The following is a 24,167-nucleotide window of genomic DNA, read 5'->3' on the forward strand; positions in this document are numbered from 1 at the left end:
TAAGCATGGATGGTAAAGAGACACTAGAAGCAAGGTTGCTTGGTGGAGATAATGTAGTCTTGTATGTGCAGTGCTACTATTGTGTATATGTTGTGCATGTTGTATATTCAATGATTGTACCTATGGTGATGTGTACATGTAATATATGTAGTATTATGTACATATGATGTTGTGTGCTTGTTGTATGTACAATGTTGTGTGAATATTGCATATCCAGTGTTGGGTATACATGGTGTTATGAACATGTTGGATATGCGGTGCTATGTACATATTGTATTGTGCGCATGATGGATATGCAATGTTGTGTGCATATGGTGTTGTGCGCATGTTGGATATGCAGTGTTGTGTACATAGGGTGCTATATACATGTTGTATATGCAGTGCTATGTACATATGGTGTTGTGTTCATGTTGTACATGTCGTGTTATGTACAGGTGGTGTTGTGTACATGTTGTGCATATGGTGTCATATACATGTTGTGCATGTGGTGTTGTGTACGTCTAGCATTGTGTACATGTTGTACATGTGGTACAATGTACATGTGGCGTTGTGTACACATTGTGCAGGTGGTGTCATGTACATGTGATGTTGTGTACATGTTGTGCAGGTGGTGTTGTGTATAGGTGGTACTGTGTACATGTACATATGGTATTGATGTACATGTGGTATTGTGTGCATGTTGTACATGTTGTGTTGCGGGCATGTGGTACTATGTATGTGCATTATGTAGTCATGGTATCGTGACATGTGTATTCGTTGTGTTGTAATCTGTGTACGTATATGTATTGTGTTATACATCGGGTGTAGGTGTATGTATTGTGTGGTGGTGTACACTGGATGTAGACGTATATATTGTGTTGTGTTGTACAGTGGGTGTAGATGTATGTGTGGTATGTCAGGTGTAGGTGCATGTATTGCATGGTGTTGTATGTCGTGTGTGGTGTATCAGTGTGATGCACACTATGTGTATGTGTAAATGGTTGAGGAGAAGGCATTGGGTGTTTGTCGGGTGTGGCAGTCGATTAGGTGTGTGTATGAAATAAGGACAAAGGTAGAAGCTAAGGATTGATTAAAAGATAAGTACCAGTGTTTTATTTAAGTTTTATTATGCATGTGATCTATGATTTTTACTTGTGATGGCTACATATGATTTATGATGATTTCATGCGATTCATGATTAAATCTATGATGGTTGAGTTTGAGCTAACCATATGTGATATGTTTATTCATGATGATTTTATCAAATAATTAGTTTTACTTATTGTGATAGGAAGTAAACAGGAATGCAATTTGCAAGTGTACATTGATGATGTGAATTTATTTCATTTTTTTTTAATCTAATGGAAGTTATGTGCTTGGTACAGGAAGCACAAAAATGTCGGGTTGGGTGGTTGAAACTGACTACAAGAATTAGCAATGTCAGTGAAAGGAATTGGAACATGCAACAATATGTTGGTAAAGCACTTCAGGAGCAAGGCCATTGTGGGACACTGATACCTAATAGTGTCTATTGATTGTTATGAGCATGCTATGACCAGTATGATGGTTTTAAGGTAGGGATATGCCTTGGTTTTTAAACCTTCCGATGCAAGGAAACCTTGCCGAGGGATGGACTGCTCGTGATGGGGGGGTCAACAAAACTTGGAAGGTATGAGACTGCATAGAAGGGGGTGACCAGATTTCCCAAGGGACTGTGTTGTAGAGAATGGAAGGTCGGGGATATATTTGTTTTTGTCATTAGCATTGCCAGATGCAATCAAATGTGCAATGGGAGTGTGCCCTGGAACAATGAGTCGGTAACTGTTCACTCAGAGGACAAGTGGCACAAGATTATAGAGTTGGACATTAGATGCAAATTTTACCTTGTAGTGGATTCTGGACTTCCTAGGAAGGAGGTGAATCCTGATATTATATTGAGGGTGGAGATGTGAGCCTCTGGATTCCCTTTTTGAAGATGCAGGCATCGTATCATTTTATTTGCTGGTTGAGCAAATGTGCATATGTGTGTATTATTATAGATATTGTATCGAGTTGGATTTATAAATCTCCATAGACAGTATGATTATTTGTTGGGTGAGGCAAATGTGTATAAGTATATGTGGTTATTATTGTAAAATGAGTTGTGTTATAAAGCTCCAGTAAACGGTATGTTTGTCATGTTTTAGCAGATGGTCATTCTAAATATTGCAACGAGCTATGTTCTAAAACTCAATTGGAAGTATGTTTTGTTTTCAATGGTCTTGTTGGTTATAGGTGTTATTGAACATTGAGGATGTTGTTCCCCCAAGGGGGAGGGTTCTATAACAACCCTGGTTAAAAATCCATGTACATATAAAAATATAAGACCACGGTCATGGGACACGTAGTCCAAGCTGAGAGGTGGTAAAAAAATCTAGTGGAGCGCCACTTCGGTTTATTATGGCTAAGGAAATTGACAAAGGCAATGGAAAAGGCTTTGGAAAGGAAAAATGGCATTTTGACACATTTATTTATTAAAATAATGGAAATTAGGAGAAAAGGAAGGTGAAAGGTCACAAGCTGCACGTGAGGAGGAAAATGAAGGAAAATAATGGAAATTGAAGAAAATAGAGGCCTCATTGATAAAAAAGCTTATGACGATATGTGGGCAGGCTTGGTCACTGTAAGTTTTTCTTGATAGGTTTTGGTGGACCTCTCTTCTATTCTCTCTCTCTCTCTCATACTCTTAGGCACTTAGAGTTTTTATTGGAGCACTCTTGGAGGAGTGTGGCATACTTGGAATTTGGAGTAAGAAGCCAAAGGAAAAATAAGAAAGTGTAAGAGGACATCGGGATCAGCAGCTACCGTGGGTTTTTCTTGCAAGTACCGAGTTGCATGTATGATTTCCTTACTATTTTTGGTATGCATGGCACATGCATGTGGTTTCTTGGTTATGATCTATCATTGGCATGGAGGATTAATTGTATTGACAATGGTTTTTCCTAGCCTTTCCAATTCCTGGATAGTCATGGTGTTATGGGTTCATTTCTTTTGTTTTCCAGTTGGTTCTCATATTCCTTTGAGTGTGGGTTGAGTTATTAGTTCCTGGAGGCTTGGTTGGACAAATGCTTTGGAAGCCTTGTAACGGCTTGGGTTGAGTTATTAGTCTTGGAGCCTTGGTTAGACAAATGTTCTAGAAGCCCTATAACAGCTTGGGTTGAGTTATTAGTCCTAAAGCCTTGGATGGACAAATGCTCTGGAGTCCTATATCAACTGTGGGTTGAGTTACTAGTCCTAGAGCCTTGATTAGACAAACTCTCTAGAGCCCAACAACAGTCGTGGGGTGAGTTACTAGTCCTGGAAGTCAGGTTGGAACAAACGTTCTTGAGCCCTAAATAACTTGGGTAGAGACCAATCTGGCGATGGTTAGTGATGTCTGATTGTGAGGTGGAATCACTGGTCGAGGGTTGAGGTGGTTTAGCCTCTAGAAGCCCTGGATGGTTTTGATTGATGTTTTTTTACGATATCCCACATTCATGCTTGGAATATGTCATAGGAGTGATTGGTTGAAGAGAGACTTGGTTCAACCAATCTACGGTGGGGTGGAATGTGGTGGTCCCATACTGGGTTGGATTTTACATCATTAATTTGAGGTTATTTCTCCTTGTTAATTCATGAGTATTATATTGGTTTATATGTGGATTATATGGTTGTTGTTTCTTCGGTATTTTTGTTGTTATTATGCTGGTTATGCACATGTATTATGATAATGGCAAGTATGGCTCTCATCGTGTTTTTACTCGTAATTGAATGAATAATGTATCTATGGCCTAATAGATGACAATAAAACTAAATTGACAAGGAAACAATGCTTCATAGTGAATCTCAGATAAGTATGAGACCCCTATGCTCAGATTTGTTGTTTAAACCCACAGATAACATATTTGTGACATGTTTGACAAAATGTGTGTCATGGCTAGTAGGGGTCCAGTCTAGTTCTTGTCAATGTTTTTGCAAATGTACCATTGTTTTGTTGTGTAAATTCATTTATGAACCCGTCAATGAGTTTTGGGCAGTGACCTAGGCTATGGGCCTTAAAACTGGCACAAATCCTGGGGTCCTAGGCACAGGCCTGAGGAGAAAAGTCCCTAGATGCATGCATACCCATGTTGTGGGAGCGTCTAGAGCCTCATGGATGCATGCTTGTCCATATCAAGGGAGCGTCTAGGGGTTTAATGGTTTAAAAACTTAGTGAGACCCAGGAGTTGGTTACCTGAGTGGTTAGGATGGCTCTTGGGAGTTCTGTTGCTGATGTGGAAGGTCTATATGGTGTGTTTCCGTCGGTTCCACTTCCTTAATTAACACATAGGGAGTCAAATCATATCATAGTAACTTCTCATCACATATTTACCCCGGTTGGTTGGTTAGTTGGGTAGATGTGGGAGGAGGGTGTTACACCTAAACCCCGCACCCCCCTGTGTGGAGGGGTGTATAATCTTCCTGGGGTATACACCTAGCTGAAACAAGACCTCTGGATCAGGAAGATAATCAAGTTCCACACCCAACAATCTCCCACTTGGAGACTGATTATAGAAACTCAACCACTGCTTCACTTGTTGGACGATGCTTCCACTTTGGACTTAGTTGTTTCTCATCTTCACCATCATACTTGAAGACCAATTGAAACTGAGCAAAATATTTGTTTCTCCTTGGTTACAACTTTTGTTAACATATCTACAAGATTCTAGCTAGTGTGTATCTTTTCTAGCTTCAATTGTCCATCTTCCAACACTGACTGTATGAAATGGTACATGAGTTATATAGGTTTAGTCTTGGAATGAAATGTTGAGTTATTTGTAAGATGAATGACGCTTTGGTTGTCATTGTATAACCTTCCCATCTCCTACTTCTTGCCCAATTCATCCATAAACCTTTGTAACTAAATCATTTCTTTACTAGCCTTTGTAGCAGCAACATACTCTGCTTCTGTTGTTGAAAGTGCAACAATGTTTTGCAATTTTTAAACCCAACTACCAATTGTTCCACCTATAGTAAACACATACCTTGTGGTGTTCCTCATGTTATCTCTATCACCTGTCATATATGCATCAACATATCCCTGTAGAGCAATGTTCGAACCACCAAAGCATAATGCTTGATTTGTGGTACCTCTCAAATACCTGAGAATCCACTTCACTTCCATCCAATGCTCTTTTCCTGGATTGTTCATATACCTGCGTACAACTCCCACTGCATGTGAAATATCAACCCTTGTGTAGACAATTTCATACATTAAGCTTCCAACTGCTGGTGCATATGGAACTTTACACATGTATTCCATCTCTTCCTGAGTCTTCGGACACGTATCCTTACTTAGTTTGAAATGGCTAGCCAAAGGTGCACTAACTAGTTTTGCATTCTGCATATTAAATATTTCCAATACCTTTTCTATGTACTCACTATGGGACAATGTTAATTTGTGATTTTCCCTGTGTTTACATAACCCAAATACTTCATTCCAAATGAATTTGCCAATTTTCCTTTAAGCACATTTATTTCTTGCATGTTAGAACATGCAATAAGCATGTCATCTACATACAATATATAACATAATTGCCATCATTTTGTTTCTTAAGATAAACATAGTGATCAAAATGACATCTAGTATAACCTTGTTCAGACATAAACCTGTCAAATTTTAGATACCAATGGGCTTGGAGCCTATTTTAAGCCATACAAGCTTTTCTTCAATTTTCACACTAATTTTTCTTTCCCTTTAACCTCGTACCCTTGTGGCTGCAGCATATATATTTCTTCCTCCAAATCCCCATGGAGAAAGGTTGTCTTTACATCTAACTGCTCAAGATGCAAATCTTTTGTTGCCACTAGACTTAAAATAGTTCTGATTGAAGTCATTTTAACAATAAGAGAAAAAATTTCATCAAAGTCTATAACTTTCTTTTGTGCAAACCCCTTCACCACAAGTCTAGCCTTGTACCTATGTTTAGCTTCATCTTCTTCCTTCAACCTATAAACCCATTTATTCTGCAATGTTGTTTTACTTGCAAGCAACTTGACTAAGTCCCAAGTCTGGTTATGTATCAAGGAGTCCATCTCTTCTTCCATGGCTTGTTCCCACTTCTTCCTGGTTTTTACCTGCATTGCTTCTTCGTATCTTTTTAGTTCACTAGAATCAATAAAAAATACATAATATAATGGAGAGTATCTTTTAGGGGGTCTACTTATCCTAGTAGATCTTCTAACACCACTTTCAGGTGTTTGAGGTGCCTGTTGCTATTGCGGTTGGTGTTGTTGTTTTGGATGTTGATCATTATTATTTTCATTCACCTTTACTTTTTCTGTGATCTCATCAAGCACTGTGTATTCTTTATTTTCATTTTCTTATTTATTTTCTTGCATATGATCCTTATACAAGACCTTTCCATCGAATATGACATCTCTGCTCCTAATGATTTTGTGATTTTCATAATCATATAAGTGATAACCAAAATCATTTACACCATATCCAATAAAGGTACATTTCTTTAATTTTGCCTCAAGCTTCTTTCTATTTTCTTTATTGATGTGGACAAAGGCTTCACAACCGAAAGTCTTTAAAAATAAGTAGTTTACCTTTTTACCTGTCCATGCCTCCTTTGGAATGCCACCATCCAAGGAACTTGAAGGCCCTCTGTTTATATTATAAACAACAATATCTACAACATCTGCCCAAAAGTGTAAGGGAAATTCTGCATGAAATCTCATGCACCTTGCACGCTCCATGATTGTCTTGTTCATCCTTTTTGACACACCATTTTCTTATGGTGTTCCTGGAACTGTCTTCTCTCTGCAAATTCCATGCTCTAAAAAGTATTTGTCAAACTCTTTGATGCAATATTCACCTCCATTATCTGATATGAGACACTTCAACTTCTTTCATGTCTCATTCTCAACCAAAGTTTTCCATTTCGTGAAAGTATCAAATACATCATATTTATTTTGAATACAAAAAATCCAGGTTTTTCTAGTTGCATCATCAATAAAAGTAACATAGTAGCGAGAGCCATCGAGAGATGATAATTGAGCAGGTCCCCATACATATGTATGCACAAGCTTTAATTTTTTTCTCTTCTTTTCCTTCCCAACTCTAATAAATCTGACTCTCTTTTGTTTTCCACATACACAATTTCCACAAAAATTCAAATCAACATGCTTCAAACCTTGCAACAAATTTCTTGAGTGAAGAATTCACATCCCCTTCTCACTCATGTGCCTGAGTCTATGATGCTAGAGTGTCATATATGCTCCTATGGAGGTTAAAGCATTAACAAAATTAGAAATACCATTGCATAAATACAATGTACCTACTTTTTCTCCTTTTTTCTATTACTAGGGCTCCTTTAGTGACCTTCCAAGTTTTGTCTATAAAATTCGTTACATAACCTTCACCTCCCAACTGCCCTGTTGAAATTAGATTTTTCTTTAGATCTGGAACACACCTTACCTCCTTCAATAGCCATTGGTTTCCATTCTATTGCTTTATAAAAACCTTACCCATTACAACAATTTTATAGGGTTTATCATCACCTTGATGAACCTATCCAAAATCTCCTTGAACATAGTCATGAGAATGTTTCCTATCAGGTGTAGCATGGAATGAGGCCCCTGAATCTACCACCTGTGCATCAATAATATTCTCTAATGAAAGAATCAAATCATCTTGCAACACATCATCTATCACATTCACTTCATGATTATTCTCTTGTTGTCCATCTCCTTCTTTTCTCTTTTGAGATTTGTAGTCTTTCTTCAGGTGTCCTTTCTTTCCACATTTCCAACACACTATCCCGGTTGAAAAATGCAGCAAGAAAGTCTCAATTAGATTTTCCCTTTAATTAAATTGGGAAAATTCAAAATTCCATAGACAACTTGGATGAATTAAATGAGGTGACATGGTTGTTGTCACTCAGTTAACTCGGTTAATTAGAGTTAAGGGCATGAAGTTCAGTTGTATGTAGTGATTCCTAAATTTTAGGAGCCTAGGTTGAGTTAATTTCAATTGTAATTAGTTAAACTGGTTCTAACTGTTAATAGAACTAACTGGTGGTCAATTAAGTAGTAGAACACCAGTCTAACTCAAAGATCATCTAGTTAACTGATCAATAAATTAATAATTAGCTCATGCATGCAAATAATTCGAGTTGCCCAGTCGTTGTGGAGTTTCTAAGGCAATTAACCAACAATTGTAAACTAGTTGAATGTAAAGGTGTTGCATGAGGTCAGGTGGATCACCCTTGGGAATTACATAATCAATTAGAGTAATTCACTAAATAATAGGGGCCCGATTAGTCAAGAATTTTGCAAGGAAATAGGGACATGGTGGGCTAAATTATTTAAGTGCTAGCCAGATTAGTCATTCAGTAGGAAAGAATATAATTGTTTTTGTAGTTTGAGATTTGGCATTAAGTTGGCAAATGTAATAACTTCTCTTACTCACTTGATTAATGAACAAAAGGATGAAGGGGTTTTTAGCAGTTTCTTTCCCCTAGAAAAAATATTTTGCATGTGTGTTATTTCTTATTGCATGTTTATGATTTATGTTCTAGATTGTGAATTGAATTCCACATAGCAGTATAGTAGGTTTGAGTCTTGTGATTTATTAAATTTTATGGGCATTTTCAAATCTACATATAATTTTTACATGTTATCGGAGTAGGGATCACATTAGAACAAGAAATTCGAAATTGTTTCTCTGGAAGTTCGAATATGTAGTTCAATGTAGCAGGATCTCTTCAAAGCTGAGAAGATGACCTTCAGCGGGTTGAGGCTAGAGTATGCCTTGGAAGGCATCTCTAATTTCATTACATGGAAGAATCACATGGAGGTTGTATTGGATGACAATGGATTTCTAGAATACATCAAGACAAATGTTGCAAAACCAAAAGCATATGATGCCCAAAACCTTGCCTAGTGGAAGAAAGATGTAGCCAAGGCGAGGAGAATAATCTGGGAGGGAGTACGAAATCACATTGTCTAAAATATCCATGGGAAAGCAACTCCATTCACAATGTGGAAAGCACTGAAAAAATTGTTTGAGAATAGTAGTGACCACAGGAAGCTTGCGCTCAAGGATAAACTTCGAAATATCAAGATGCAAAAGAATGACATTATTCCACAGTATCTGAGCAAGTTCACACAAGTTCGTGATGAACTTGGTGGGGTTGGTGTTAATGTTGCAGAATATGACTTGGTAAGCCTAACCCTTCTAGGCCTTCCCAAGAGCTAGCATAACTACCAAGATTAGGTGAACGAGAGGGAGAAACTATCGAATTGGGAACACTTATGGTCTGAATTGGTACAGGAGGAAATAAGGCAGAATACCAAAGATGGAACCTCATCCAAAGAAGAGGAAGAGGAATTTTCTCTAGTCAACAAAGGAATGAAGGCCAAGGGAAATAATTCCCAAGGTGAGGTTGAATCTAGTCAAGAGGGAAAGAAGAAAGACTTGTCCAAAATAAAATGCTTCAGTTGTCATGAATTCGAGCACTATGCTACAAAGCGTCCACACAAAAAAGTCTAGCAAGAAGGAGCCTGCAGGAGGAGCAACAGGTGAAGCTTTGGCTTCACAGTTCGAGCTTGAATTCACCCTTATCGCATGCATGTAAAGCACAATGATGGGGAGCGTGTGGTACTTGGAATTTGGTTCCTAGTTCCACATGACAAGGTGTACAGATTTTTTCAGTGACCTAGAGGAGAAAGATCTCCAAATGACTATTGAGTTTGGGGACGATGGGAGGTACAATGTGACCAGGATTGGTACAATCACTTTTCAGAGGGAGTTAGGATCCCCTTTTTTACTCAAGGATGTCATGTTCATTCTAGGCCTAAAGAAAAATCTCATCTCAGTTGCAGTTTTAGAAGACCGTGGTTATGATGAGATATTTAGTAAAGGAAAATCATTCCCGAGACACATAACCATAGGACATGTGAAGCAAATCGGGGTTTGATTCAAGAACTTGTATGCACTTGAGGTAGAATATGAATGCACAACCTTGAGGAGCAAGGAAAAGATTAGAGATGTGGTGGTTTAGAGGGAGCAAGATAGACCTCTCAAAATGGAGCCTTAGAAGTAGCCTCAGGAAGTTGTAGAGAAGCCACAAATGGAGAGGCAGAGAGGAGGTAGAGTGGAGACATCCACTAAAGAAAATGCCTCTAATAGGGGTAGAGTTAGAGCCAAGTGGGCAAAGAGAGCACATGCAACTATACCTCGAGGAGTGAGTTGGAGTGATGTAGATCCTTAGTCCAAGAGTTGCAAAAATTTGGGTAGGGTCCACTAAGGCATTCTCCTCATTGATCATTGCCTTGTTACGAGGGGCCCACAATATTCAGTAGTAGGAGGATTAGTCAGATACTGAGGAATGTAGAGGAGTGTTGATAGCAGAGTAGGAGGCTCAGTAGCATAGTTAGCAACAACACAATTTTCCCAGTAGACAGTTGCAGAAATAGTTGATTCATGTTTTTTTTTTTGTGCTTCTCAATTGCAGATGTTGTAGTAGTAGCAACAAAAGTGAGAGGTGTTGCATGCAATACATTCCACAGGTCCAGGATAAGGGTAGTTGATAATCCCTTTCTTGTTGAGAGGGAGTGTTGAAAAATGCAACAAGAAATTCTCAATTTGATTTTGCGTTTAATTAAATTGGGAAAATTCGAAATTCTATAGAGAACTTGGATGAGTTAGCTGAGGTGACATGGTTATTATCACTCAATTAACTCAGTTAATTTGAGTTAAGGGCATGGAGTTCAATTGTATGTAGTGATTCCTAAATTTTAGGAGCCTTGGTTGACTTATTTTTTTTTGTAATCAGTTAAACTAGTTCTAACTATTAATAAAACTAGTTGGTGGTCAGTTAAGTATTAGGGCATCAGTTTAACCCAAAGACCATCTAGTTAACTGATCAATCAGCTAATAATTATCTCATGCATGCAAAGAATTCAAGTTGCCTAGTTGTGGTGGAGTTTCCAAGGTTATTAATGAACAATTGTAAACTAGTTGAGTGTACAGGTGTTGCACAAGGTCAGGTGGACCATCCTCGGGAATTGCATAACCAATTAGAGGAAAGTGGCAGAGTTTCCAAGGTAATTTACCAACAATTGTAAACTAGTTGAGTGTACAGGTGTTGCATGAGGTTAGGTGGACCATCCTTGGGAATTGCATAACCAATTAGAGGAATTCCCTAAATAATAGGGGCCTAATTAGTCAGGAATTGCACAAGGAAATAGGGGCATGGTGTGATGAATTGGTTAAGTACTAGCCATATTAGTCATTCAGTAGGAGCGAATAGATTTGCTTTTGTAGGTTAAACTCTCACATTGAGTTGATAATTGTAATAGCTTCTCTTACTCACTTGATTAATGAACAGAACGCTGAAGGGGTTTTTAGAAGTTGCTTTCCCCTCGCAAAAATATTGTGCATTTGTGTTATTTCTTATTGCATGTTTATGATTTGTGTTATAGATTGTGAATTGAATTTCGCAAAGCAGTAAAGTAGGTTTGAGTCTCGTGATTTAGTAAATTTCATGAGCAATTTCAAATCTACAAACAATTTCTATGATCCTTAATCTCGACTTGGATGTGCCTTTTCTTGACTTATTGCGATTTCCTTGGTTCCTTCCTCTTTACATTTTTCTTCCCCTAGTCTCTGTAGTGAAAGCATTACCTGATGTCTCATCGGAGCTTTTTTGTCGCATTTCCTCACAAAGGATAACAATAACAACATCATCATAATTTAAAGTACTAGATCCATATATAGAGTTACTTATAGCCATAACTAAGTCATTCCAACTTTTTGGCAATGCACATAGAAATAACAGAGCCGTAACTTCATCATCAAAATTTACCCCTACAAAACTTAACTGACTGGTAACTGTGTTAAATTCATTTAAATGAACAACAACAGATCCACCTTCTGACATATTCATATTAAATAGATGCTTCATAATAAATACCTTATTTGAGGTTGAGGGTTTTCCATATATTTTGGCCAATGTCGTCATTAAACCTTCTGTTTTCATTTCCATTGAAATGTTGAATGCCACCGATGCTGCCATACACAGTCATATTGTTCCTAGTGCCTTTCTGTCTAGAACCTCCCATTCCATGTCTGTCATACTCATCGGCTTCTTTGATTTTCCACTCAATGGTAGGAACAAATATTTCCGATACAAATAATCTTCCATTTGCATCTTCCACAAGTGGTAGTCTTGGTTGTTAAATTTATCGACCCTAAACCTACCATCTTCTGCCATTTCTCCCACTTGAACCAGGAACCATTCTCTCCTGCGAGTTTATCAGCCAAATACACCTTCAACTCTAAGACCAATTGTTAGAAAATTAAATCACAGAGAAATGGAACACATAAAATATCGTGGAAACAAAAAACACATAAATGCATAAAACAAGAGAGACACATATATATGTGGTTCACCCAATTTGGGCTACATCCACAGAGAAACAACGAGTCCTTCCTTTTATATTATCCAGGAAAATGAAGTGATACAACCTAGGTCCTACAATAGACCTGCTGCAATTTCCTCTTCGATCTCACACAGTCTCCTCTCTCTTTCTCACTTAGAATAATAATACACAATTGTAATATAATTCCCTCATATAAACTGAGGGTTTCCTTCTAGGGCAAAAAACCCCAAATTAACATAACTTCTACTGTCAAATCATTCGCCTAATGAACTGCTCTAATTCACTATGAAATTACAATATTTTACAAGGCGATTTTTCATCTATTAGCTTCGGGGGCCCGCTAGCCCTCGCAACCCCCCCCCCCATGTGGAGGGGTGTACATTCTTCCTAGGGTATACACCCGCTTGAAACAAGACCTCTAAATCAAGAAGATAATTAGGCTTCACACCCAACACTCTCTTGATTACACTCTATCACACTCTTGCACAAACTTGGACATTCTAGAATTCACTTGGAGGAGAGAAGAGGAGAGGAGACAACTACAACAAGAGGAAGCAAGCACAAGGAAGACACAAGAAAGCAAGCAAAGGAAAGCAAGGGAGCATAAGAAGAAGATTGGAAAAGCAACTACAATAGGAGGAAATTGCATGTAATAGGTTGCATGTGTGATTTTTTTGCTGGGATTCGAGTGCATGGTGCATGCATTTGATTATTTGGTTATTTTCTTGTCATTGACATGGGATTTGCCTGGATTGATAGTTGTGTACAACCTTGCCTTTTCCATTTTCAGATAACCATGATGTAGTGGGTTCCTTTTTGGTTGAGCTTTGGATTGTCAGAATATTTTGGATCCAGGTGAGGTGGTCTCAGGAAAATCTCAAGGGTTGGGAGTGGAGATGGTTTCTCTGGGAAGCCTTTAACAGGTGGGTGAAGATAGGAAAATTCCTCTGGGCATGGTGAAGAAATTCCGAGGCATCCAAGCTTGTTCTAGTTTGGTGATCTTTGGACTAGTTTAGGTGACATCACTGTGACTTGAGGGTGGATGTGGTTTAACCTTTGGATTCCCTGTTTGGTTATATTTGGTTTATCCCATGAGACCCCACATTCATGCTTGGAATATGCACAAGGGTGATTTGATGAAAGAAATATTTGGTTAAGCCTAATCTATGGTCGGTTCATACGTGGAAGTCCCTGACTTGGTTGGAATTTGCATGTGTTATCATATGTTACTCCTTATTGAGATTAATGAGCACAAGTTTTAATTTAATGTATGATTTTACGACTGGTTTGTCATGGTTTCAATTTGGTTAAATGATGGTTACATGCATGGTATATTTCTCATTATATGATGTGCTCTTGTTATGGATCCATTACATGGTTTGACGGGATCTTGATTACTTTATATGAATACATGAGCTAATGTGTGTTGTTGCAATTGGTAAGAGAGGGCGACAAGCCTTCTTGATGATTCTCTGACAAACTTATGAAATATTGAACATATATGCATTCATGACCTATATGTACTATGCTTACAAAGTGTTTGTACAAATGATTACCATATGTTTAACAAGTTTGAGTAGGGATTAAGTCAAGAACAATGCAAGAATACTCCTACGGGAAGCTTTGGAAGTTATGGGCAGTTTTGGGTAGTTGACCTATAGGCTAGCCCCGAAAATCTAGAACAAAGTCCTTGGCCGCACTGTCTTAATTGAGAAACTTCGACCGTAGCCACACGAAAGATGGGTTGTGCGTGTGGATGGAGCCTTTTGGCCACATACACAGGTCTGCATGCATGCAGTTGGGCTGTGAAGTGAGTCAAAAGGGCAGTTCCAGTCTAAGGAAATATTACGAATGGATGTTGTTTGACATCTTGGTGATCAGGGGTCACTAGGAGGTTGCAAAAGGTTGTTAGTATAATAGGCCCCACTTCCATAACTGTAACTTGATTGTTGGTTCATGCATAGTAACTCTCAACTCATGTTTATCTCAGGGAGCTTGTAAAAGCAAGTAAACGTGGGGTGGGGTGTTACAAAAACATGCGGTTTTTTCATAATCATGTGTCTTTTAGGAGGTAGAAAAATGCCATATGGCATATTAAAGATGAAGCACAGAATTCATATTCCAGACAAGGAGACTTAGAAAAGGAAACATTTAGGTATTTCAGGCATATCTATAGAGTAAGTGAAGGAGTCAATGTGGTTAATCAGATGGGATTTGTTAATATTTTTTTTTTGAATGTGATCGATGAGGAGGCCAAAGCTATGATGTGGAGGTCAGTTTCCAAGGAAGAGTTATTGGGAGTTATTAAATATTTGGCTAAGGATAAGAGTTTAGGGCCAGGCGGTTGGTCCGTGGAGCTCTCTCTATTATTTCAGGATATCATGATCAAGGACCTAACTACCATGGTGGAAAAATCTCGGCAGTTGTGCTCGATATCAGGCTTGGTAAATTCTACTTTAATCATTCTTATCTCAAAAGTTGAAAATCCTTTTACATTTGTTGATTACTGCCCTATATCTCTTTGTAATATGGTATATAAAATGATATCAAAATTGATTGGTAATCGGATTAAGCTTATTTTACCAAAGCACATCCCATTCGAACAATTTGGTTTTCTTGATCAAAGGCAAATCCATGACGTTGTTGTAATAACACAAGAGTGTGCTTGCTCCATAAAGTCTAAGCAACTCAAGGCATGTCTACTGAAGATAGACCTATTAAATCCTATGATTGCATTGACTGAGAATTTCTCAGACTAATTCTCTATAAGATTGGTTTGGGGGTCCAGTTAGTTAACTGGATCATGGCGTGTGTCACATCGACATACTTGGCGGTTAATATTAATGGGCTTCCATTGGATTTCTTCCGATCATTTAGAGGTTTAAGACAAGGTTGTGTGCTATCTCCACTATTGTTCTTGATAGTGATTGATGGGATGAGTAGGAGCATAGGAGTGACTAGGTCCAAGGGGATTATTTCTAAATGTAGGTTATCAAGGCAAACCACTCCGTCTCACTTAATGTTCGTTGATCACATTCTCCTGTCCAAAATAGGTATTATTTAGGAATGGAGGGCTTTCTATTAGATTTTAAATGATTTTGGAGATGCATCAGGCCTTCTCCTGAACAAGGGGAAACATGCTCTTATAGTGTCAGATCATGAGATTGTTTTGATGCAAGAAATTTCCAACCTATTCGAGGTTAAATCTCTTCCTTTAGATATGGGCTTTAGATACCTTGGATTCTTCATTATGCCAGATTGCTATGAGATAAGTGAGTGGGTTTGGTTGTTGGAGAAATTTGAGAAGAGATAGGGTTTGTGTTCTTTCAAATGGTTATCCTTTGGTGGACATGTCATCATGATTAAGGCGGTGCTACAAAATATTGCCATTTACTGGATGCACATTTTTAAACTTCCATCTGTTGTCATCATAAAAATTAAGTCTATCATTATGCGTTTTCTGTTGGTCAGCTTTGGAAATTATAGGAAAATTCCTCTTGTTAGATTAGAGACTCTGACTAGAAAAGTGAATCAAGGCGAATGAGGTCTAAAAATATGGAAACCTTCAATCTGGAGATGCTTTTAATTTTTTTATGGAGGGCTATAAATGGAGGGGGAATATGGAATCAAATCATAAAGGATAAGTACTTAAGGATCCATTCATTGGTCAATTGGATTAGGGAGGGAGCCTTGGAGCATAAAATGGCATCCATGCCTTGGAGAAGCCTTATGAAAACTAAACATTGGCTTTTTGGCAACATCAGATGGGAAATAGGCTCTGGTTCGATGGTAGAAATTGGTATGGCAACGCTTAAAGGGATGCACGACCCATATACATTGTCTCTTCCTCTTCTTGAAGTACTACACAACAATGGTTTCTATAGGTTGAAAGATATTTATATCGACAAAGGACTAAGCTTCCATCATTCGTCTTGGATATCGACGAAAGACATGGGTTTCTTTGGTGCTTTTGTTGAAGAATGGGATGCATATATTTTTCACCTGAAGATGGTTGTCATCACACTAAAAACAAAGGACAATAGGTTTTCATGGAATGTAAGCATCGTTAGGGATCAAATTGAGGTAAAATGGATTTACCAATTCCTGTCACAAGGCAATATGATGGATTCGAGTCTACGTTGGTTTTAGAAATCGCAGAGTTGGGGTATTCCCTAAAATCTTAAATATTTTTGTTGGTTAGTGGTCCATGATAAAATCCACATGTGAACCAATCTGATCAAAAGAGGCTTCCAGGGGCCTGGTAGATGCACTCTTTGTTAGGCTTCCTCAGAAGGTGTCTCACATATTTTTTCTTTTGTGCCCTTGTGCTATCACTGTTTGAACTCAGGTCCTTCACATTCTTCATATCAATTCAATGTGGAATCAATCCTCTATTGGTGATTTTCTATCTCAATGGTTTGCAGAGAATAAGGATTTCAGAGCTCTTCCTTTATACATACTATGGGGCATTTGGTATATGAGGAATGCTAAGATTCTTGACCAGAGAGATCTGAATGTCAGGGGATTCAGTATCAAGATTACAACCTACTTCATGGAGAAGGGTCCTATTACAGGAAATATTACAAACAAAAGATATATTTTAAAGGACTTATGGAACAAGTTTCTAGCTGGTTTCTTCGATGGGGCATCTTCATCAGGGAGATGCGACAATGGGATGCTAATTATAATGAGACTTGGAGAGTTCTACAAGTTCATCTAGTTTAACAGTTGTGGATCCAATACAAGAGCATAGATGTTGGCACTAGGGGGCATATTCTTTTGTGCCAAATGGTTGGACATTGTTGAGATTGACATATATGGTGAATCTAAGGTGATTATCGAATGGGAAAATCATAGATCTTCTCTAGATGATCCATATCTCACTCACTTGTTGGATAAGACCCACTCTTTGATCATGTCTTTCGTTAGGATTTCTCTCTCACATATCTTCCGAGAACATAACAATGTGGTTGGTTCTTTATCAAAGGAAGGTTGTGTTCAGGTGTCAGGAAAGATTAAATACTTTGTTTTTTGCACGATCTTGCTACAAAGGTCTGAGGATACATATGAGAGTGGCCCTCTCACTTTTTTGAATTTTTGGTTGTTATTTTTGCTATGTGAATATCTAGGATTAGAGCTATTTGGGTCTACGTCCGTTTTTGGTGTACTCGGTAGATGTTAGGAGTCCAAATCCGTCCTAGGACGTTACGATATCTTATTTCAGAGGTATAAAAGAAAGATGATCTCGATATTGTTATTTATATGATATGATTGAGATTCTCTATAAATTTAATAAATTTTGTGAATTGGTTACGACAGAAAAAATTATTGATATATGTAAACTTTTTTTATTAAATGAAAAGCAAAATTTACTTTCTTTTATTTTAAAAACAATTAAAATATAGTATAATTGATATAAAACATTCCATACAAAATACTATGCGAAGTGCTATAATAACTTATATAAGCATATGAGCTCATAATAAACTTTCCTTTAATGGTTAGAATCCAATGTGACAAAAATAAAAAAATTCAATAATCTAGAATTCTCATTAAAGTTTCAATAGTATAATTTAATTCTAAATTGAATAAAACTTCCAAACATTTTTCTACAAAATTGAATCTGGGTGAAACTCTCTAATTATCCATCAGATTTTTATTAAATTTCCTTTTTAAAAAAATTCGTTCTATTTAAAAAAACAATCACTACTATTTTATGGTGTAGTTTTTAGTTAGACTTTTTGGAAGTTTTTCTCATGGGTTTTTCCGGTTAAATTTCTCTAAAATCTGGCAGCAATTTATTGAAATCGCAAGGTTGATAGGTAATTTCTGTAGGGGTTTTAGAGTGTTGAATCCAAATATGGAGTTAAAAAACCATTTTAAATAATAGAAATCAAGATTTAACCTCAAATTTTTCCGTCAGATTCCATCACCGGAATCTCCAAAAAATCACACTAAAAACAATTCCCGGACCTCCTAAAAAAAATTGAACGTTAACGAGGAAATATCACCACCTCTCTTACCCAACCAATGAATTGATATGTGGCTATCATCACATTTTAGTATATGTTACATCTTTAAAACGAAGTAAAACATACAAGCAAGCGAGGGTTAGGGTTAGGGTTTCCACCTTATAGCGGCAAACTTTTTCTACATATGTCGATCAATGAAGGAGAGTTCAACATCGTAAGTGGCCATCGAAAGCGATAGGGGTTTCATGGTATGTTGGTGTTCCTGGACTGGCAGGTCATAGTATCTCTTCTGAATGACTCTATTTTTGTGATTATTCGCTCTCGAAGGAATGTGTCTCGCTCCTGTCTTTGGTCTTTTAATTATACGAGAATTGGTAGCATGGTTATTTATTTTCTTTCGTTAATTTTTAAATAAATTTGAAGTTGTATGACCAGGTATGAACTCTGCCTCTGCCTCTGCGTTTTTTGTTGTGCTTTGTTTTGGAAAGGGTTTTTCATCCCCAGATTCGACTTCTCTGCTTGTTCGTCTCTGTGTTTCGGTTCAGTTTCCGATTCTGTTTCATTAATGGGATTTTTGTTTCCGCTATTTTCGGTATGTGGTCATATTTGGAAGCATTCAGAGTTCATGAGGGGATCAAATGATGATTTAAATAACTGCAACAACATGATATCTTGTGATTACTAGTATTTAAGTCTCTGATGACCCCATGTTATGTGTTATTTGTGAAATAACGTCCTTAGGGCTTTGTTCTGTGAGTCTTGAAGGGCTTTGTCTTTCCTCTTCTGTTATACAAAAATCTGAAAAAAAGGCTCGATGATTATATGCCCTAGGGCATTATACGCTATGCTGAGCTTTAATACTCTGCTGAACGACCAATAAGATGAGAGCTAGTTTCTGGGAGTTTTCGTTGTGGGTTTTCTGTGATGATGAATGTTACAAATATTACACATGTTAGACTTCGGAGATGGACACCATCGATGAGACAAATGTTCATTCTGAGCAGAATAAGTAAAGTATTGTGGGTTGTTTTATTGTCTCTGCTATTTCTTCATAAGTTTTATATTGGATCTCTGTTGTTTGTTGCCATGCATAGATTATTATAGTTAATGGATTAATTGTCATAGACACATACGTATACATGGTGTGCTCCTTATGAGGAGAATGGAAAGCCATTTGATGGAAATTTAATGCTGGATCGACTGCCAGAATGTTTAGTCTTTAAGTGCATTTTGTTGTAATGCCATGAATTGATTTTATATACCGAAGTTACGAGGCTGAATTGTGATTCTTTTGATTTGTTTAGTTTTCTTTAAATCTATTAAAAATCTGGTGGATGACGCTTTTGAAAGTTTGTTTCTGTTAAGTCAGATGGGGTGTAATTTTTTGAAAGTTTGTTTCTGTTGAGTCAGATGGGGTGTAATTTTTTGAAAGTTTGTTTATGTTAAGTCAGATATGGGGTGTAATTATAAATACAAGTGAATGGATAATAGTGTTCTTTTCACGTAAGCTTAGATTTGACACTTATTGTTTTATTTGGGGTAATGTTTGGATTCAGCACGTGTAGCTCATCTCCATTATCCAGATGAGAAATCTAAATTTACTCAGATTATTCTATCATTTTTTCCGTGTCCGGAAGATGAGCCAGATGAGCCACATTTATTGGTGACTCAAATCAAATAAAACAGTGTGATGAATAAACTATTCACATCATAGCTCTTTTAACTCAAAAACATCGACGAAAAACATGGGTTTTTCTGGTGATTTTGTTGAAGAATGGGATACATATATTTTTCACCTGAAGATGGTTGGTATCACATTAACAACAAAGGACAATAAGCTGTCATGGAATGAAGCATCGTTAAGGTAAAAGGGATTTACCAATTCCTGTCACAGGGCAATATGATGGATTCGAGTCTACGCAGGTTTCAAAAACTGGGGAGTTAGGATATTTCCTAAATATTTGTGTTGATAAATGGTCTTATGATAAAATCCTCACGTGAGCCAATCTGATCAAAAGAGGCTTCCAAGGACCTGGTGGATGCGCTCTTTGTTAGGCTTTCTTGGAAGATGTCTCACATATTTATCTTTTGTGACCTTGTGCTATCGCTGTCGCTATCTGGACTAAGGCCGTTCACATTCTTCCTATCAATTCAGTGTGGAACCAGTCCTCTGTTGGTGATTTTCTGTCTCAATGGTTTGCAGAGAATAAGGATTTCATAGCTCTTCTTTTATACATACTACGGGGCATTTGTCATATGAGGAAATGCTAAGAGATTCCTGACCAGAGAGATCCGAATGTCAGGGGATTCAGTATCAAGATTGCAACCTACATTATGGAGAAGGGTTTTATTACAGGAAATATTTTAAACAGAAGATATATTTTAAAGGACTTTATGGAACATGTTTCTAGTTGGTTTCTTTGACGGGGCATCTTCATCATGGATATGAAAGATGCAACAATGAGATGCTAATTATGATGAGATGCAACAATTATGATGAGTTCTGGAGAGTTTTACAAGTTCAGAGCTCTTCTTGGCTCTAATACCGGAGCATATATCTTGGCACTATGGGGCATACATTTGGCATATATTTTTGTGCCAAATAGTTGGACATTTGTTGAGATTGATATATGGTGATTTTAAAGTGATTATTTGATGAGAAAATCATAGATCTTTTCTAGATGTTCCTATCTCACTAATTGTCTCTAGATGTTCCAGATCTAGATGCTCCAGATCTCACTAATTGTCTCTAGATGCTCCAGATCTCACTAATTGTCTCTAGATCTCACTAGTTGCATAAAACCCACTTTTTGATCACGTCTTTCGTTAAGATTTCTGTCTCACATATATTCCGAGAAAATAACAATGTCTTCCGAGAAAGTTAGGATTTTTGTCCCACATGTCTTCCGAGAAAATAACAGCTTTCTGTCTCACACTTCTTCCGAGAAAATAACAAATTCCGGTCTCACATATCTTCCGAGAAAATAACAATGTGGTTGATTCTTTATGAAAGGAAGGTTGCGTTCAGGTGCTAAGAAAGATTAAATACTCTGTTTTTTGCATGGGCTTGCTACAGAGGTATGGGGATATTTTGACATATGAGGGTGGCCCCTCACTTTTTGAATTTTTGTTTGTTTTTTCGCTATGGGAATATCTAGGATTAGAGTTATTTGGGTCTATGTCCATTTTTCCACAACCGGTTAACACCACACTGGTTAACAAACGATATCTTATTTTGGAGGTATAAAGGAAAGACCATCTCAATATTATTATTTATGTGATAGGATTGAGACTCTATCTGAGTTTCATATCTCGATATTGTTATTTATATGATAGGATTGAGACTCTGTATGAGTTTCATAAATTTTGTGGATTGGTTTTGACGGATTTTTTTTTTCAAATTCTTAACCTATGTAAACTTTTCTTTTTAAATGAAAAATAAAATTTATTTTTTTTGTTTGAAAATAAAATAAAATATATTATAATTAACCTAAAAAATTCAATGCAAAATACTATGCCCAGTGCTATAATAACTTGCATACCCATCTAAGCTCATAGTAAAATAAACTTTCCTTTAATTGTTGGAATCCACTGTGACAAAATATTTTTTTTTTTCAATATTCTGGAATTCTCTTTCAATATTATAATTTAATTCTAAATTGAATAAAACATCTAAACATTTTTCCACCGAACACGACTTTGAATCTTGGTGAAACTCTCTGATTATCCATATTTTTATTAAATTTATTAAAAAAATAACATCGTTTACTTAAAAACAACCACTATTATTTTATAGGGTCTAACCTGGCCTAAAAGAACTGAACGTTCACGAGGAAATGTCACCTCCTCTCTTACCCAACCAATGAAGCGATATGCGCGTATGATCACATTTTAGTATATATTTCAGGTTTAAAACGAAGTAAAACATACAAGCAAGCGAGGGTTAGGGTTTCAGCCTTATGGCGGCAAACCCTGTCTTTTTCTACCTATATCGATCAGTGAAGGAGATTTCAAGATCGTAAGAAGGCTATCGAAGGCGATAGGGGGGTTTCATGGTAGGTTGATGTTCTTACTGGCAGGTCATCTTGTCTCTTCTGAATGGCCTTGTTTTTGTGATTATTTCCCTCGAGGGATGTCTCGCTCCTGTCTTTGGACTTTTAATTATACGAGAATTGGTAGCATGGTTATTTATTTTCTTTCATTATTCTTCAAATAAATTTAAAGTTGCATACCCAGGTCTGAATTCTTTGTCCCTTCTGCCTCTACGTTTTATTTGTTTCGGAAAGGGATTTTCATGCCCAGATTCGAATTCTCTGTTTGTTCGTCTCTGTGTTTTGGTTCAGTTTCTGATTCTGTTTCATAAATGGGTTTTTTTCTTTCTTTTTTTTCACTTTTTTTTTGTTGTGTTATATTTTGAAGCATTCAGAGGCCGCGAGACGATCAAATGATGATTTAAATAACTGCAACAACATGATATCTTGTGATTACTAGTATTTAAGTCTCTGATGACCTCGTGTTATGTGTTATTTGTGAAATATCGTCCATAGGGTTTTATTCTGTGAGGCTTGAAGGTGTTTCTCTTTTCCCTTCTTCTGTTATACAAGTTTCTGGAAAAAAGGCTCGAGGATTATATGCCCTAGGGCATTATACGCTATTCTGAGCTTTAATACTCTGCTGAACGACCAATAAGATGAGAGCTAGTTTCTGGGATTTTTCGTTGTGGGTTTTCTGCGATGATGAATGTTACAAATATTACACATCTGCTGAACGACCGATAAGATGAGAGCTAGTTTCTGGGATTTTTCGTTGTGGGTTTTCTGCGATGATGAATGTTACAAATATTACACATGTTAGACTTCGGAGATGGACACCATCGATGAGACATATGTTCATTCTGAGCAGAATATTTGTGGGTTGATTTATTGCCCCTGTTATTGCTTTCATGGGTTTTATATTGGATCTCTGTTGTTTGTTACCATGCATTAGTGGATTAATTGTCATAGACACATACGTTTAGATGGGTGGGCTCCTTATAAGGAGAATGGAAGGCCATTTGATGAAAAGATGAATGCTGGATCGACTATCAGAACTATTAGGTGTATTCTATTGTAATGCCATGAATTGATTTTATATACCGAAGTTGTGAGCTGAATTGTGATTCTTTTGATTTGTTTCGTTTTTTTTTAAGAGATTTTCGTTTTTTTAAATCTCTTAAAAAATCCAGTGGATGACGCTTGTGAAAGTTTGTTTTTGGGTTGTAATTTTTTGGGTTGTAATTATAAAAAAATAGAGAAAGAATTACACGGGTCTTAATTATTAATTATGGGATGGATTGCTTCTTCATTTGGTTAATTTGCTTTTGCTTGATGTAAACTTAGAAACTTAGATTTGACACTTGTTTTATTTAGGGTAATGTTTAAGCCTGGGAGAAATTGCTTCTTCATTCATATTGATTCTTAATGTTTAAGCCTATGGGAGAAATTGCTTCTTCATTCATATTGCTTCTTAATGTTTAAGCCTATGAGAGAAATTGCTTCTTCATTTGCTTGATGTATTTCGGGGAGAAATTGCTTCTTCATTCCTATTGCTTCTTAATGTTTAAGCCTATGAGAGAAATTGCTTCTTCATTTGCTTGATGTATTTCGTCCTTTGACACTTAAAAGTTAAAAGTTAGATTTTAATGTTTAAGCCTATGGCAGAAATTGCTTCTTCATTCATATTATTGCTTCATTTGCTGGATGTATTTCGTCCTTTAACACTTAA

The 24,167-nt window shown here is 37.0% G+C and overlaps 6 non-coding genes across 6 annotated transcripts; all 6 read left to right on the forward strand.

The window, feature by feature from the left end:
- Positions 1-19,035: 19,035 nt before the first annotated feature.
- LOC149188841 (small nucleolar RNA Z199) lies at positions 19,036-19,109 on the forward strand. Its single transcript, XR_016256628.1, has one exon. It is a non-coding gene; the product is annotated as a small nucleolar RNA Z199 (small nucleolar RNA).
- Positions 19,110-19,212: 103 nt separating this feature from the next.
- Positions 19,213-19,294, forward strand: LOC149188842 (small nucleolar RNA U54). Its single transcript, XR_016256621.1, has one exon. It is a non-coding gene; the product is annotated as a small nucleolar RNA U54 (small nucleolar RNA).
- A 26-nt stretch (positions 19,295-19,320) lies between these two features.
- LOC149188843 (small nucleolar RNA R64/Z200 family) lies at positions 19,321-19,411 on the forward strand. The gene has a single exon (XR_016256645.1). It is a non-coding gene; the product is annotated as a small nucleolar RNA R64/Z200 family (small nucleolar RNA).
- A 3,430-nt stretch (positions 19,412-22,841) lies between these two features.
- On the forward strand, positions 22,842-22,915 carry LOC149188844 (small nucleolar RNA Z199). Its single transcript, XR_016256630.1, has one exon. It is a non-coding gene; the product is annotated as a small nucleolar RNA Z199 (small nucleolar RNA).
- A 106-nt stretch (positions 22,916-23,021) lies between these two features.
- LOC149188845 (small nucleolar RNA U54) lies at positions 23,022-23,103 on the forward strand. The gene has a single exon (XR_016256622.1). It is a non-coding gene; the product is annotated as a small nucleolar RNA U54 (small nucleolar RNA).
- A 115-nt stretch (positions 23,104-23,218) lies between these two features.
- LOC149188846 (small nucleolar RNA R64/Z200 family) lies at positions 23,219-23,309 on the forward strand. Its single transcript, XR_016256643.1, has one exon. It is a non-coding gene; the product is annotated as a small nucleolar RNA R64/Z200 family (small nucleolar RNA).
- Positions 23,310-24,167: the final 858 nt, after the last annotated feature.

This window comes from Pinus tabuliformis, chromosome 3_1, assembly GCF_031772625.1.
Source record: "Pinus tabuliformis cultivar Carrire ecotype Pingquan chromosome 3_1, CPIR1, whole genome shotgun sequence".
Lineage (NCBI taxonomy): Eukaryota > Viridiplantae > Streptophyta > Pinopsida > Pinales > Pinaceae > Pinus > Pinus tabuliformis.